Raw genomic sequence first — 14884 nt, forward strand, 5'->3', positions numbered from 1 at the left:
ATTTTATTTGCATATTATGGTGGAAAATAAGTATTTGGTCAGAAACAAGCAAACAAGATTTCTGGCTCTCACAGACCTGTAACTTCTTCTTTAAGAGTCTCCTCTTTCCTCCACTCATTACCTGTAGTAATGGCACCTGTTTAAACTTGTTATCAGTATAAAAAGACACCTGTGCACACCCTCAAACAGTCTGACTCCAAACTCCACTATGGTGAAGACCAAAGAGCTGTCAAAGGACACCAGAAACAAAATTGTAGCCCTGCACCAGGCTGGGAAGACTGAATCTGCAATAGCCAACCAGCTTGGAGTGAAGAAATCAACTGTGGGAGCAATAATTAGAAAATGGAAGACATACAAGACCACTGATAATCTCCCTCGATCTGGTGCTCCACGCAAAATCCCACCCCGTGGGGTCATAATGATCACAAGAACGGTGAGCAAAAATCTCCCAGAACCACGCGGGGGACCTAGTGAATGAACTGCAGAGAGCTGGGACCAATGTAACAAGGCCTACCATAAGTAACACACTACGCCACCATGGACTCAGATCCTGCAGTGCCAGACGTGTCCCACTGCTTAAGCCTGTACATGTCCGGGCCCGTCTGAAGTTTGCTAGAGAGCATTTGGATGATCCAGAGGAGTTTTGGGAGAATGTCCTATGGTCTGATGAAACCAAACTGGAACTGTTTGGTAGAAACACAACTTGTCGTGTTTGGAGGAAAAAGAATACTGAGTTGCATCCATCAAACACCATACCTACTGTAAAGCATGGTGGTGGAAACATCATGCTTTGGGGCTGTTTCTCTGCAAAGGGGCCAGGTCGACTGATCCGGGTACATGAAAGAATGAATGGGTCCATGTAGCGTGAGATTTTGAGTGCAAACCTCCTTCCATCAGCAAGGGCATTGAAGATGAAACGTGGCTGGGTCTTTCAACATGACAATAATCCAAAGCACACCGCCAGGGCAATGAAGGAGTGGCTTCGTAAGAAGCATTTCAAGGTCCTGGAGTGGCCTAGCCAGTCTCCAGATCTCAACCCTATAGAAAACCTTTGGAGGGAGTTGAAAGTCCGTGTTGCCAAGCGAAAAGCCAAAAATATCACTGCTCTAGAGGAGATCTGCATGGTGGAATGGGCCAACATACCAACAACAGTGTGTGGCAACCTTGTGAAGACTTACAGAAAACGTTTGACCTCTGTCATTGCCAACAAAGGATATATCACAAAGTATTGAGATGAAATTTTGTTTCTGACCAAATACTTATTTTCCACCATAATATGCAAATAAAATGAAAAAAAAACAGACAATGTGATTTTCTGGATTTTTTTTCTCAGTTTGTCTCCCATAGTTGAGGTCTACCTATGATGTAAATTTCAGACGCCTCTCATCTTTTTAAGTGGTGGAACTTGCACTATTGCTGACTGACTAAATACTTTTTTGCCCCACTGTATAAGCCATTCATTTTAGGCATCCACAACCATTGATCCCCTAGGGGTCCCAATAATAGTGGTAAAACTACATATCTACACATTACTTGCTGGTTGGTTACATTATATATATATTCAATATCCCTTGACATACTGTGTCATTGCAAACTATTTTGGGAGCTTCAATTTTAAGCCATGAAACTCCAGGGATTGTGTTATTAAACATAGTCCTCCATACCCATTCATTTCCTGTCATAAGACGAGTCTGCATTGTTGCCTTCTGCTGCATTTGATAAATAGCCTGCATTGTACACATAGTCCAATTAAGAATCGCACTAATATCTGATCCTTCCTTGAATACAAAAGAATTTGAAATATTCTGCATATCTAGTAAAAATGTATCTGCTTGCCAAGCTTGTGTCAGTGGGTGCCATATTGTAGGCATCCATTTACCTTGTAAAGTTAAAACATCTTGTATTCCTGCACCTGCTTTACTCATGCGATTTGCTAGAGTTTCAATATCAAAAGAATTCAAAGTCCCAGTAACAGTTCCCACTCCCCCCAGCAACGTATCATACCATGCCCTTTTTTGTCTTACAGGGCAGAGAACGTTAGACGGAAATATCACTATAGCTGTTACTACTGTCTTTTGTGATTGAATTCCAGTCTTTACGCAGGACGAGGGGATCCTCTTCCTATGTCCCGGATCCGTTTTTGACGAATTCATATTAACAAACGTTATACTTTGTGCCCAAGTACTTCTATTTGTTATACTAGTAGCATTATGACAAAGTAAAGTCTGTAGGACATTAATATTGAATACTAATTCTGTTCCACTTCCAATGGTGGGGGTGCAATTCTTATAGATCCGTATTTGTTGAGTTGGAGTCAAAGACTCAAAACCCTCACCGGCATTACAACATGTTAAATTCACCTTAGCGGTAATATTCGCAGTTCCGTGCATATTGTGTAACATATATGCTACTTGAAATGAGGTGGCCCCACGGGGGCCTATCCATGCATATCCTTCCACTGTTACATTAGCTATGTTACAGTTCTGTCCTTCTGGGCAAATAAAGTCATCTTGTTTTCGTTCTTTTGCGCTTTCCTTCCACAACCACCTTATCCGACTGGTGTTTTGACTTTGGATTTGAGTACCCGGTGTTCATCCTTCAACTTTCACCAAACACTCGCTTCCAAGGATTCCAATAATTCCACATATTCCCAGAAATATCTGTTAGGGAAAAAAAAAAAAACAAAGCATGATTTTATTCACGCAAATAACATTTTTCCTGGGGAACATATTCCCATTTCTCCACTCCTGGTCTCATGATTAGCAAAGTACGATCCTTGCCCACAGCAATGACTTCAGCCGCCGATGGCGGTCCTTGAGGACTCTGTACCCAAATTCTAGCTCCTACATTGGTCACATCTGATGACCCGAATGCTTTATCCCCCCGTAAGGAGAGTTCTAGTGGAGCTTGTCCTTCGATGGCTTGATCTAAACTAATAGGTATTACCAACATTTGAGCCATCTTCTGTCCTTTAGAGATAACTAGCAGCTCTTGTCCTAGATTGGACATAATAACTTTAATTTCTCCTTGATAATCAGCATCAATTACTCCTCCCACCACTTTGGCCCCTCTTAAAGCAAAACTAGACCGAGTTGCCAACTGACCATAATGTCCTTTAGGCATTTGACATCCCAATCCTGTTAGTATAGGAACAGTCTTACCTGGAGGTACAATAGTCACTTCTATTGCACTGAGATCCAATCCCGCAGATAGGGGAGTTGCTCTTTCAGGAATTTTAGCCTCTTTATTCATCTTCCACCAAGTAATTGTATGTACAATATGAGTTTCGTGTATGGTAAGGTTGGGTGTCAGCATTCTCATCAATGGTGTCATGGAATCAGTAATTGGCCTATTGTTGATAATTTGTAAAGCCTCACTTAGATTGTCTCTCCACTGGCCATATCCTCCTTCCTTATTGTGTATCTTTTTCAGAGTAGACTTCAAGAGTCCATTCATCCTTTCCACTAACCCTGCAGCTTGGGGATAGTAAGGCATATGATATACCCATTGGACATTATGCTCATTAGCATAATCCTTTATCTGTTGACCAGTGAAGTGTGACCCATTGTCAGTCTGTATCTGCAGTGGAACACCATAGTATTGTGTGATAATCTCTAATGTACGTAATGTGCTCCATTGTGTGGCTGCTTTGCAAGGGAATCCTATCATAAGTCCTGAGTAGGTATCTACTGCTGTGCAGACATATTTACATCCCCTACTCTCAGTGAGTGGACCAATGAAATCCATCTGCCAAATTTGAGCTGGTAATTGTCCTCGAGCTATGTGTCCCATTACTGTGTGTGGAACTTCCTTTTTTTGTGAATGCTGGCATACTGGACACTGTGCAATGAGTTGTTTTATAATGTCCATGGTTAGTGGAACACCTCTTTCTTGGGCCCACCTGTAAGTGGCTTTTTCTCCAAGGTGTCCACTCTTGTTGTGCGCCCAAACAGCTGTACCTTGCAGCCATTTTCCTTTTTCTTGATCAACCTCAGAAGTCTGTCTAATGGCGGCGGCTTTATCTGCTTCAGAATTAAACAGACGATCAAGTGAGTCAGCAGACATATGTGCATCAACATGAAAAACAGTAGTAAGTGTGATTTGAACCATTTCTTCTATAAATTCCCACACCTCCTTACCCCACACTTCCTTACCATGTATTAACCAACCATATTTCTTCCATCCCATCATCCAAGTTGCAAGACCATTAGCCACAGACCATGAGTCTGTGAAAAGGTGACACTCTTTCCCTTGTTCAAAACTCAATGCCAGAAAGATAGCATACAATTCTGCATATTGGCTACTTTTACCGTGACCTTCCATAACCAAATGTTTTCCAGTTTCGGGTTATAAGCCACACTCTTCCAGTGTCGCTTTCCATTGACATATCGAGCTGACCCATCAGTGAACCAAGCATGTTGCTGTTGTTGTTCTGTTAAATCTTCATAAGATTTTCCCCATTTTACAGGGGACTCTTCCAGGACAGTTGGTTTCACAGGGGATTTGATTTCTTCCCCTATTTCAGCTATTTTCTCATGGAGGGAGGCCATCCCGCCTTCTCCTTTCTTTGCTCTTTCAGAAATGTACCATTTCCATTTTATGATACTTTGTTCCTATGCATATCCTACCCTATTGATTTTAGGGTTAGACAATACCCATTGCATTATAGGTATTGCTTGTCTTAATAAGACTTCATGTCCTAAAGTTAGCTGTTCTGTTTCTACCAATGCCCAATAACAAGCTAGCAATTGTTGTTCTAATGGAGTATACTTTTCTCCAGCATCAGGGAGTTTTCGATTCCAAAATCCTAAGGGGACTCTTTTTCCCCTTGTTTTTGCCATAATGACCAATTTGCATACATATTTTGTACTGATACATGCAATTCTACACTCCCCGCTGTCATTAGCCATAAATCTACAGCTTGCTGTATGGCCTCTTTTACCATTTCAAAGGCGGTTTGTTGTTCTTCCCCCCAATGAAATTCATATTTCTTCCTCGTAACTTTATACAAAGGGGACAGCATCTGTCCTAAATGAGGTATATGCTGTCTCCAAAATCCAAATAGCCCAATATAAGATTGAGTCTCTTGCTTAGACTTGGGAGTAGGGAAATTAATAATCTTCTGTTTTACTTTTGGTAAAATTTCCCTATGTCCTTTATTCCATTGTATTCCAAGAAATTTTACAACTTGAGCCGGTCCTTGGACCTTTGCTTCATTTATTTCCCATCCTTTGCTCCTCATATGCACCAAAAGTTTTTCCAATTGTGATTTCACTGCCTGCTCTTCATTTCCTTGTATCATTATATCATCAATATAGTGTGAAATTTGCATATCTGAGGGCAAGGAGAACTGATCTAGATGTTCTGCCACCGTCCGGTGACAAATAGTAGGGCTATGAAGCCATCCTTGAGGCAATCTGGTCATTGTATACTGTCGACCTAACCAGGTAAAAGCAAATTGATCCTGCGCCTTTTCCTCTATTGGAATTGTAAAGAAGGCATTAGCCAAATCAATCACTGCATACCAAGTTCCATTATGACTCTGTATATTTTCTATTATAGTGATAGTATCTGGCACTGCAGCTGTTAATGGAGGGGTACATTTGTTCAGTTCCCTGTAATCCACTGTCATACGCCAGGAGCCATCACTCTTGTTAACTGGCCAGACTGGATTATTCCATGCAGTAGTAGTGGTACGCATGACTCCTGCGTCCACCAGATTTTTAATTGTTTCAGTAATCTCTTTGTGTCCCCCTGGTATTCGATACTGTTTCATTGCCACCATTTTGGTAGCAGGAGGGATATGTACAGGGGGCATTTTTACTTTTCCTACCGTTACAGGTCTCATTTGTATTTCTGCCCTTTTTACTCCAAAGGAGAATTTGCCAGCCGATAAATTTAAAGTCATTCCTTTTAAAACATCAATTCCCAATATATATTCCGGAATGGGTACTACTAAAACACGGTAATTTCTTATCGGTAGATTTCCTATTTTCAAAGCAACTTGTGTTTGTACTCCGGTGATTACCTGTCCTCCTAGTCCGGCAATTTTAATTTTTGGACCTTTGAATTTTGTGGGAATACTTTTTCTTTATTAATTTTTCCTCTTCTCTTGCGATATTTATTTTGAGCAACTATGATAGCAGCTTTCTCTGCTACACTCTGGTAATGTTCCAACTTATCTTTGAGCAGACGGGTATTGCAATCCAGCACCACTTTCTGCCCTCCTAGCTCTGCAACTTTTTGTTCCAATTGAGAGCACTTCCTCTGCATTTGTTGATTCCGCTCATGCATCGCGCGATATGCACTGAGCAGAATCCAAGTTCGTCGCCCAAGCGACACAACATCTCCCGCCTTGGCGGGGACACCCCTGAGTACATTAACAACATCCTGGGTTGACTGCATCACCTGCCTTTGCAGGGAAAACCTCGAGTAACTAAACAACATCGAGGGGTTATTTGCATCACCTGCCTTTGCAGGGATCCCCATGAGTAAACCAACAACATCATGGGTTAACTGCATCACCTGCCTTTGCAGGGAAAACCTCGAGTAACTAAACAACATCGAGGGGTTATCTGCATCACCTGCCTTTGCAGGGATCCCCATGAGTAAACCAACAACATCATGGGTTAACTGCATCACCTGCCTTTGCAGGGAAAACAAATCCACATACGCCATCCTAAAGACTCTACATCACACCTGAGTACTTTAACAACATCAGTGGGTTCACTACCTTTAAGCTTACTAGACCACTGTTCCGCCAGTCCAGAACTGCTCAACTCATGTGCCAATATATTATACGGTGCTTCAGTCCAACCGGGCACATCCACAACATCCTCCTGCTTTTCCCTTCGTTTCTTAAACCTATTGAAAAAGAAAAAAAAAAAAAGAGATCCTGCCGACTACGCCAATTTATGTCTTACCGAATTTTCACTTTGAGAGGGGCAAGCCCCTTACTTACATCGCTCACTAATATACTAATTAGGCAAAAAGACTACTAGGTCTTTATTTCGGTAGAACAATTTATATTTTATTAATAATAATATAACAGAATGACTTAGGTAACACTTTGATATGTGTGTTATAGGCACATGAATTATAGCAGCACTAGTCTAACATTACATTGATTATCATCATCATCTATAAAATAGAGAAAAGTAAGCATCAATACGTTTGCCGGATATTGTAGCATCACTTCTCCCTCGGGGGGGGGGGGCTCGACGGGTAAGAAGGAAACATCCAGTTAACACAACATCACAGAAGTTATGCGTCCATAAAGCCTTCTGGAAACGTCCCCCCCTACCAGTGAAAGTCCCCTTTGTTTTATATTGTTTATAATCAGATATCAGTTCAACCATGCGCAGTACACTTTCTGCAAGCAATGCTTATATAACATGTTCACGCTTGGCGCCTGTGTGGTTAATCCTTGAGCTCGTGGCCAACTCGTGTTACGCAGGTGCATTGCGGTTGTTTATCACTCAACCTACCGTGTTCTCATCATATCTCTTAACAGGTCATGTATCGGTCAAGTTCAGTTCTTCTAAACTTGTGCTGAATTACTGCAAAAAGGAATAATAAGACCCATGATCATATGAGCACCTATCTGCTTCATACATACACCATACATATCACATATATATCACAGACAGTATATGTGCGGATGTGCGGACAACGTGGCCGGGGGGGTCAGGACGCATGAGGCCTCTCTTCCGGCGTCCCTGGGCAGTCTCTTGGTGCGTCCAGCGTCGTCAGGCACCAGGTGACGTCGGGGGGCGGAGCAGACGAGCGTTTCCGGGTTACCAAGGCGGCCCCCATCAGAAACCAGTGGTGGAGGCCTGTTCACCTGTGGGGGCGGGGTAGCCGGGGCAGAAGGCGCGGCATCACCTGCTGACCTGGATACTGGGAGGGGAGCATTTAAGGTGAGTCTATGCACAGCCTCATGCTTCTGGCCCATTTTTTGAAAGATGGAAAGTGAGCAACAGCAGCAGGTTCCACAGGGCTATTCCATTCGAAGGGGAATACCTTTTTGGCCCGGTCTTGGATCAACTGCTGGAGAAGGTGGGAGATGAAAAGAAAAAATTCCCCAATCCTCCTCTTCTTACCGTCGTCCCTTCAGCAGGAGAAAGTATGGTCAGCAAAGTTCTACAAGAGACCGTTTCAAGTGGGATGATAGGAGAAAGAGAGGTACGGGTTTTATGTTCAGGCGTTCTTCAGGAGAGCGCAAAAAAACCATCCCAATGACTAGAGGTCCCCATAGGTGGTAGATTGTCGGCCTTCTATCCAGCTTGGTCGCAAATTACCAACAGTAACTTGGTAAAGGGTGTGATATCGGCAGGACTGAAGTTTGAGTTCCTTTCAATACCAGCGGATAATTTCAGAGTGACTCCCCTTTGCTCCTCTCACTTAGAATAGTCGGCCCTGGAGGCAGAGATTGCCAAATTATGTCTCAAGAGAGTCCTGGTGGTGGTTCCGGAATCCTACAGGGGGAGAGGGTTTTATTCTCCCCTGTTCTTGGTTCAGAAACCGGAAAACTCCTTCAGAACCATCATCAACCTCCGTTCTCTCAATTAGTTTTTGGTTACACACAACTTTAAAATGGAAACGATTGACTCGGCAATAAAAATGGTGCTTCAAAACTGTTTCATGGTGGCTTTAGATTTTAAAAGACTCATACTACCATGTACCTATTCATGCAGATTACCAGCGTTTCTTGAGGGTAGCAGTGTCCATAGGAGGCATAGTTTGACATTTCCAGTATAGTGCCTGTATAGAGCCCTCCCCTTTGGACTCTCAAGTCTTCACAAAGGTAGTTGCTGAAGTCATGGCCCATTTGCGAGAGTCTAACGTTTTGATTGTCCCCGATTTGGATGACTTTTTAATTATAGGCAATTCAGCTGATCATTCCACTCTGGAGCATTAAGGTTGGCTAGCAAACTCCGAAAAACCCCACTTACAGCCCCTAAAAGTTCAGCAGTTTCTCGGTTTCATTTTAGACTCAGAAACTGAGGAATGTCGTCTACCATCTGACAAGATTATTGACATCCGTTACCAGGTGCTGCAGGTGGTAAATAGACCCTCTATGTCCCTCAGAAAAGCCATGTCCCTATTGGTGTTCATTATCTTCCTGTATTCTGGCCGTCAAGTGGGCTCAGTCCACAATAGGATCCTGCAGAAGGAAGTTTTACTTAATGATAGGATCCTAGGGGGGTTCCTGCAGTGAAAATTAACATTAAGTCCTTTAGCAATAAAGTCCCTAAAATGGTGGCTTAACAAAGATAACGGCCTAAGGAGCTCCCTGGGAAAATCGCATATCCCGTATAATAACCACGGACGCTAGTCCCTCCGGGTGGGGGGCCATATGGGGGACATTGTAGTCCAAGGTCGATGGGATCATCGAGTCGAGAGTTCTTCAAACCTGAAGGAATTATCGGCGATAGAACTTTCAGTCAAAAATTCAGAATTCAGTCAGAATTCTATCGGACAACCAAGTGGCGGTGGCTTACATCAACCACCAAGGGGGAACCCAATCCAAGGCCTTGATGGAAGTAGCAGAACATCTTTTCCAGGTGGCGGAAAGACATTTTCTATCTTTAACAGCGCTACATATAAGAGAGAAAGACAATACCAAAGCGGACTATCTAAGCCGCAACACACTAAGTCAGGGAGAATGGACTCTAAATCAACAGATTTTTTACAACCAGATTGTCCACATGTGGGGTCAACCGGAAGTAGACCTTTTTGCACCAGAAAAAACAGAAAGGTAAAGCAGTTCCGTTCTCTGAACCCGGGGGAAAAAACTCTTATAGTAGACTCCTGTTATGAATGGGTCACCGCGGAGAAAAAAGCACAACAAGCTAAGTCACAGAAAACCAGAGGGATTGGTAACTATGCAGATTCCTGATCTTACAACACAACTAGCAGTAGGCATGGAGCGTGCCTACAATGTTCCTAGACGCCTCGTCACGGCCGGAGGACTAAATAAGCCTAAAGAAAGAAAAGGGAAAACTAACTGCCCCAGAGCAGACCCCAAAGGAATAGATAGCCCCCACACATGTATTGACGGTGAAACAAGATGAAGGCACAAACACAGGCAGGAAAATAGGCTGAGCAAAGGATGGGGCCCAAAGTAACAAGACAGGAAAGGAAAGACACTGTTAACAACCTGCAAAAAATCCTACAAAAATCATGTCCAAAACTTCTGATATCAAAATTATCCCTGAAGTCACTAGACTTCTCCCACTATATCAGCACTCTGAAATATTCTGAGACTGAGCAAAAAGAGACCGAACTAGTAAGGGACAAAAAGCCAATTGGCAAAATACTGATAAATAAGAGTGGAAATTCAGCACAGCCCCCAGCAGGGGCTGGCTGACCACACCAAAAAACTGAATAGACCAACAAAATCAAGTGTGAACATTAGAAGAAAAACTTAGCTTTAGATGACTGGAGCAGAGCTGAAAACCAAGAGCTGACAAGCCAGAAGGAATCACCAGCAACTGAATAGGGCGTCGGATGTCTTAAATCCAATCTGAGACTCCTGAGATCCAATCGTCATCCTCATTCTCAGGTGGCAGATTTCCACCGATCAAATCAGCCTCTCTACCTCCTGTTACCACCAGAGGGAGTCTGGAAGGAGAACTCACAATTGGTGAACCAGAGAATGAACTCACAACAGTACCCCCCTTGAGGAGGGGTCACCGAACCCTCATCCACGCCACCAGGCCGATCAGGATGGGTCCGGTGAAAGGCATGAACCAATCTATTGGCATGAATATCAGAGGCAGAGACCCAAGAATTATCCTCCTGACCATAACCCTTCCATTTGACCAAATACTGGAGTCTTGTCTAAACAAATGAGAATCTAATATTTTCTCTACCTCATATTCCACATTGCCTTCAACCAACACAGGGTCAGGAGGTGCTGCCATAGGAACCACTGGCTCAACAAACCTCTTCAACAGAGATTTGTGAAATACGTTATGGATCTTGAACGTAACTGGAAGAGCCAATCGAAACGAAACAGGATTAAGAATTTCCAAAATCTTATAAGGACCAATAAATCTTGGCTTAAATTTAGGAGATGCAACCTTCATAGGAATATTCTTAGACGACAACCAAACCGTATCACCCACATTAAACCGGGGACCAATGGTCCTATGCCGGTTGGAAAATCGCTGGGCCTTTTCCTGAGAGAGTGACAACTTATCCACCACTTGGTCCCATATCTGCTGCATTCTCTTAACCACAGTGTCCACACCTGGGCAGGACGAAGATTTCACTTGCCCTGAAGAGAATCGAGGATGAAACCCAAAAATACAGAAAAAGGGTGACATCAAAGTGGCAGAACTAGCTCTATTGTTCAGTGCGAATTTGGCCAAGGGCAAAAATGAGAACCAATCATCCTGATCAGCAGATATAAAACATCTCAAATAAGACTCCAAGGTCTGGTTTGTTCTCTCAGTCTGTCCATTGGTCTGGGGATGAAACGCGGAGGAGAAGCATAACGGATTTCCCAGATTGGAACAAAAGGCTTTCCAGAATCTGGAAACAAACTGGACTCCTCTGTCGGACACAATATTCTCAGGAATCCCATGTAACCAAACCACCTGTTGTAAAAACAAGGGCACCAACTCAGCGGAAGATGGCAACTTTGGGAGTGGTACAAGATGGACCATCTTCGAAAATCTATCACAAATCACCCAGATAACAGTCATTCTCTGAGAGACAGGAAGATCAGAAATAAAATCCATTGAGATATGGGTCCATGGCCTCTTGGGCACCGGCAAGGGCATCAGCAACCCACTAGAACGAGAACAGGGTTTAGACCGAGAACAAGTCCCACAGGACTGTACAAAATTCCTGACGTCACGAGATAAGGCAGGCCACCAAAAGGACCGACTCACCAAATCTCTGGTACCAAAAATACCTGGATGACCAGCCAATGCGGAGCAATGAATTTCAGACATCACTCTCTTTCTCCACTGGTCAGGAACATACAATTTTCCCATAGGGCAACGCTCAGGTTTATCCTCCTGAAATTCCTCCAAGGCGTGTCTCAAATCGGGCGAAATGGCAGAAAGAACTACCCCCTCACCTAGGATAGTAGTAGGCTCGGTCACACTAAGAGAATCGGCAAAGAAACTCCTAGAAAGGGCGTCTGCCTTTACATTCTTAGTGCCCGGAAGAAAAGAGACCATAAAATTAAAACGCGTGAAAAACAAGGCCCATCTAGCCTGTCTAGGATTCAAGCGTTTAGCTGACTCCAGATAAATCAAATTCTTGTGATCGGTGAGGACCAAAACTTGATGTCTAGCTCCCTCCAACCAATGTCTCCACTCCTCAAATGCCCACTTCATGGCCAACAACTCCCGTTTCCCCACGTCATAGTTGCGTTCAGATGGGGAGAACTTTCGAGAAAAGAAGGCACAGGGATTCATCTTAGAAGTCACAGGGTCTTTTTGGGACAAAACAGCTCCTGCACCAATCTCAGAAGCATTTACCTCCACCTGAAATGGAAGTGAGACATCAGGTTGCCGTAAAACTGGAGCTGAAGTAAATCTCTGCTTAAGCTCCTGAAATGCTGAGATAGCCTCAGGATACTAATTCAGTACATCAGCGCCCTTCTTGGTCAGATCAGTCAGTGGTTTGACAATACCAGAAAAATTACCTATAAATTTACGATAGAAATTAGCAAAACCCCAAAACTTCTGGAGGGCCTTCAAAGAAGTAGGCTGAACCCAATCTTAACTGGCCTGTACCTTGGCCGGGTCCATTTCAATAGTCGATGGAGATGAGATAAATCCCAAAAATGAAATCCTCTGAACACCAAAGAGGCATTTCGATCCCTTAACAAACAGGAAATTCTCCCTCAAAATCCGGAACACAGTCCGGACGTGTTCCACATGAGAATCCCAATCACTAGAAGAGATCAAAATATCATCCAGATAGATGATCAAAAACTTATCCACAAGGTCACGGAAAATATCATTCATAAAGGACTGGAAGACAGAAGGGGCATTAGAGAGCCCAAAAGGCATCACCAGGTACTCAAAATGTCCCTCCGGAGTATTAAATGCCGTCTTCCATTCATCCCCATGCTTGATGCGAATAAGATTATACGCCCCCTGAGGTCAAGCTTAGTAAACCAGCAGGCACTCTGATTTATTCTCCAGAATTAAGACATCAGAGGTAACGGGTACTGATATTTAACCGTCATCTTGTTAAGGGAACGATAATCAATACACGGTCTTAATGAACCATCTTTCTTGGCCACAAAAAAAAACCCAGCACCTAAAGGTGACGATGATGGTCTAATATGACCCTTCTCCAATGACTCCTTAATATAAGATCGCATAGCATCATGTTCGGGTACTGATAAGTTGAAAAGCTGACCCTTGGGAAATTTACACCCAGGCATCAACTCAATTGCACAGTCATAACTCCTATGAAGAGGCAAAGACGCAGACTTGCTCTCACTAAATGCATCAGAAAAATCGGCTAGATAATCAGGAATATCATGAGACTGAGGAGAGGTGGAGAAAACAGGAGCGTCCCTAAGAACACACTGACATCCCCAACTCACCACAGACCCAGATTTCCAATCCAAAACTGGATTATGAGTTTGCAACCAAGGAAAACCCAGAACAATAGTATCATGCATATTATGCAGCACCAAAAATTTACAATTTTCTTGGTGGTCTGGGGCAACTCGCATTGTCACCTGGGTCCAAAACTGAGGTTTCTTCTCCGCCAAAGGAGTAGCATCAATACCCCTCAAAGGAATAGGCGTCCGCAGCGGCGTCATGGAAAAACCACAACGTTTAGCAAAGTCCAAATCCATTGGATTCAACGCTGCTCCTGAATCCACAAAAGCCTTCATGGAAAACGTGGATAAGGAGCAGATCAGAGTAATTGCCAAAAGAAACTTAGGTTGTATACTGCCCACAGCAAATGTGTGTGCAAAACGTTTCTCTCGTTTTGGGCAGACAGAAATAATATGAGAGGCGTCTCCACAGAAAAACCACAGCTTATTACGCCTTCTAAACTCCTGACGTTGCGCCCTAGACAAAACCCCATCACATTGCATAGGTTCAGACGTTTGTTCAAAAGGTGGCAGCGCCTCCCGTGTAGTTTTACGTTCACGTAAACACCGATCAACTTGAATGGCTAATGACATTGAATCATCCAGACCAGAGGGAACAGGAAATCCCACCATAACATCTTTTACGGTCTCTGATAAACCCTTCCGAAAGAGAGCTGCCAATGCACTATCATTCCATGTAGTAAGGACCGCCCACTTTCGGAATTTTTGACAGTATAACTCTGCAGAATCCTGACCCTGGTTTAATGCCAACAGGGTTCTCTCAGCTTGATCAACAGCCTTAGGTTCATCATACAACAACACCAAGGCTTGAAAAATTGCATCCACATTAGTCAAAATAGGATTTTCAGGTGTCAGAGAAAAAGCCCAATCCTGGAGATCGCCGCGCAGCAAGGAGATGACAATTTTAACCTGCTGCACAGAGCTCCCCTATGAGTTAGGCTTCAAGGCCATAAATAATTTACAATTATTCTTAAAATTTAGAAATTTAGACGGATCCCCAGAAAACACATCAGGAGTAGGGATCTTAGGTTCAGCAGCATGTGACTGAATGAGGTAGGTGGAAATTCCCTGCATTTCAGCAGCTCCACACGATCAGACAATTGCTTAATCTCCATTAGGAAAAAGAAAAAAAAATCCTCCTACGGCCCCAGAGAAAAAAAAGGAAAAAATAAAAAAATAAAAATTCTGACACTTTTTTTTTTTTTTAAACAACTTTTTCCTGCTTTTGAGTACCCTAGAATCTGCGGTATGACTGGTGATTCTGTTATGAATGGGTCACCA

At 43.2% G+C, this 14884-nt stretch overlaps 1 protein-coding gene and 1 long non-coding RNA gene across 2 annotated transcripts in view; one reads left to right on the top strand and one right to left on the bottom strand.

Annotated features, from left to right (window-relative positions):
- The window catches only part of LOC141055947 (uncharacterized), a 161153-nt gene that overhangs the window by 86423 nt on the left and 59846 nt on the right, over positions 1–14884 (top strand). The window lies entirely within an intron of this gene.
- Positions 1429–6850, bottom strand: LOC141055834 (uncharacterized). The gene is made up of 3 exons (XR_012221542.1): positions 6734–6850; positions 3902–4025; positions 1429–2660 (listed from the first exon to the last, which is right to left on the bottom strand). It is a non-coding gene; the product is annotated as an uncharacterized lncRNA (long non-coding RNA).

Source organism: Dendrobates tinctorius, unplaced genomic scaffold (assembly GCF_039654945.1).
Source record: "Dendrobates tinctorius isolate UK_male_01 unplaced genomic scaffold, ASM3965494v1 ptg000192l, whole genome shotgun sequence".
NCBI lineage: Eukaryota > Metazoa > Chordata > Amphibia > Anura > Dendrobatidae > Dendrobates > Dendrobates tinctorius.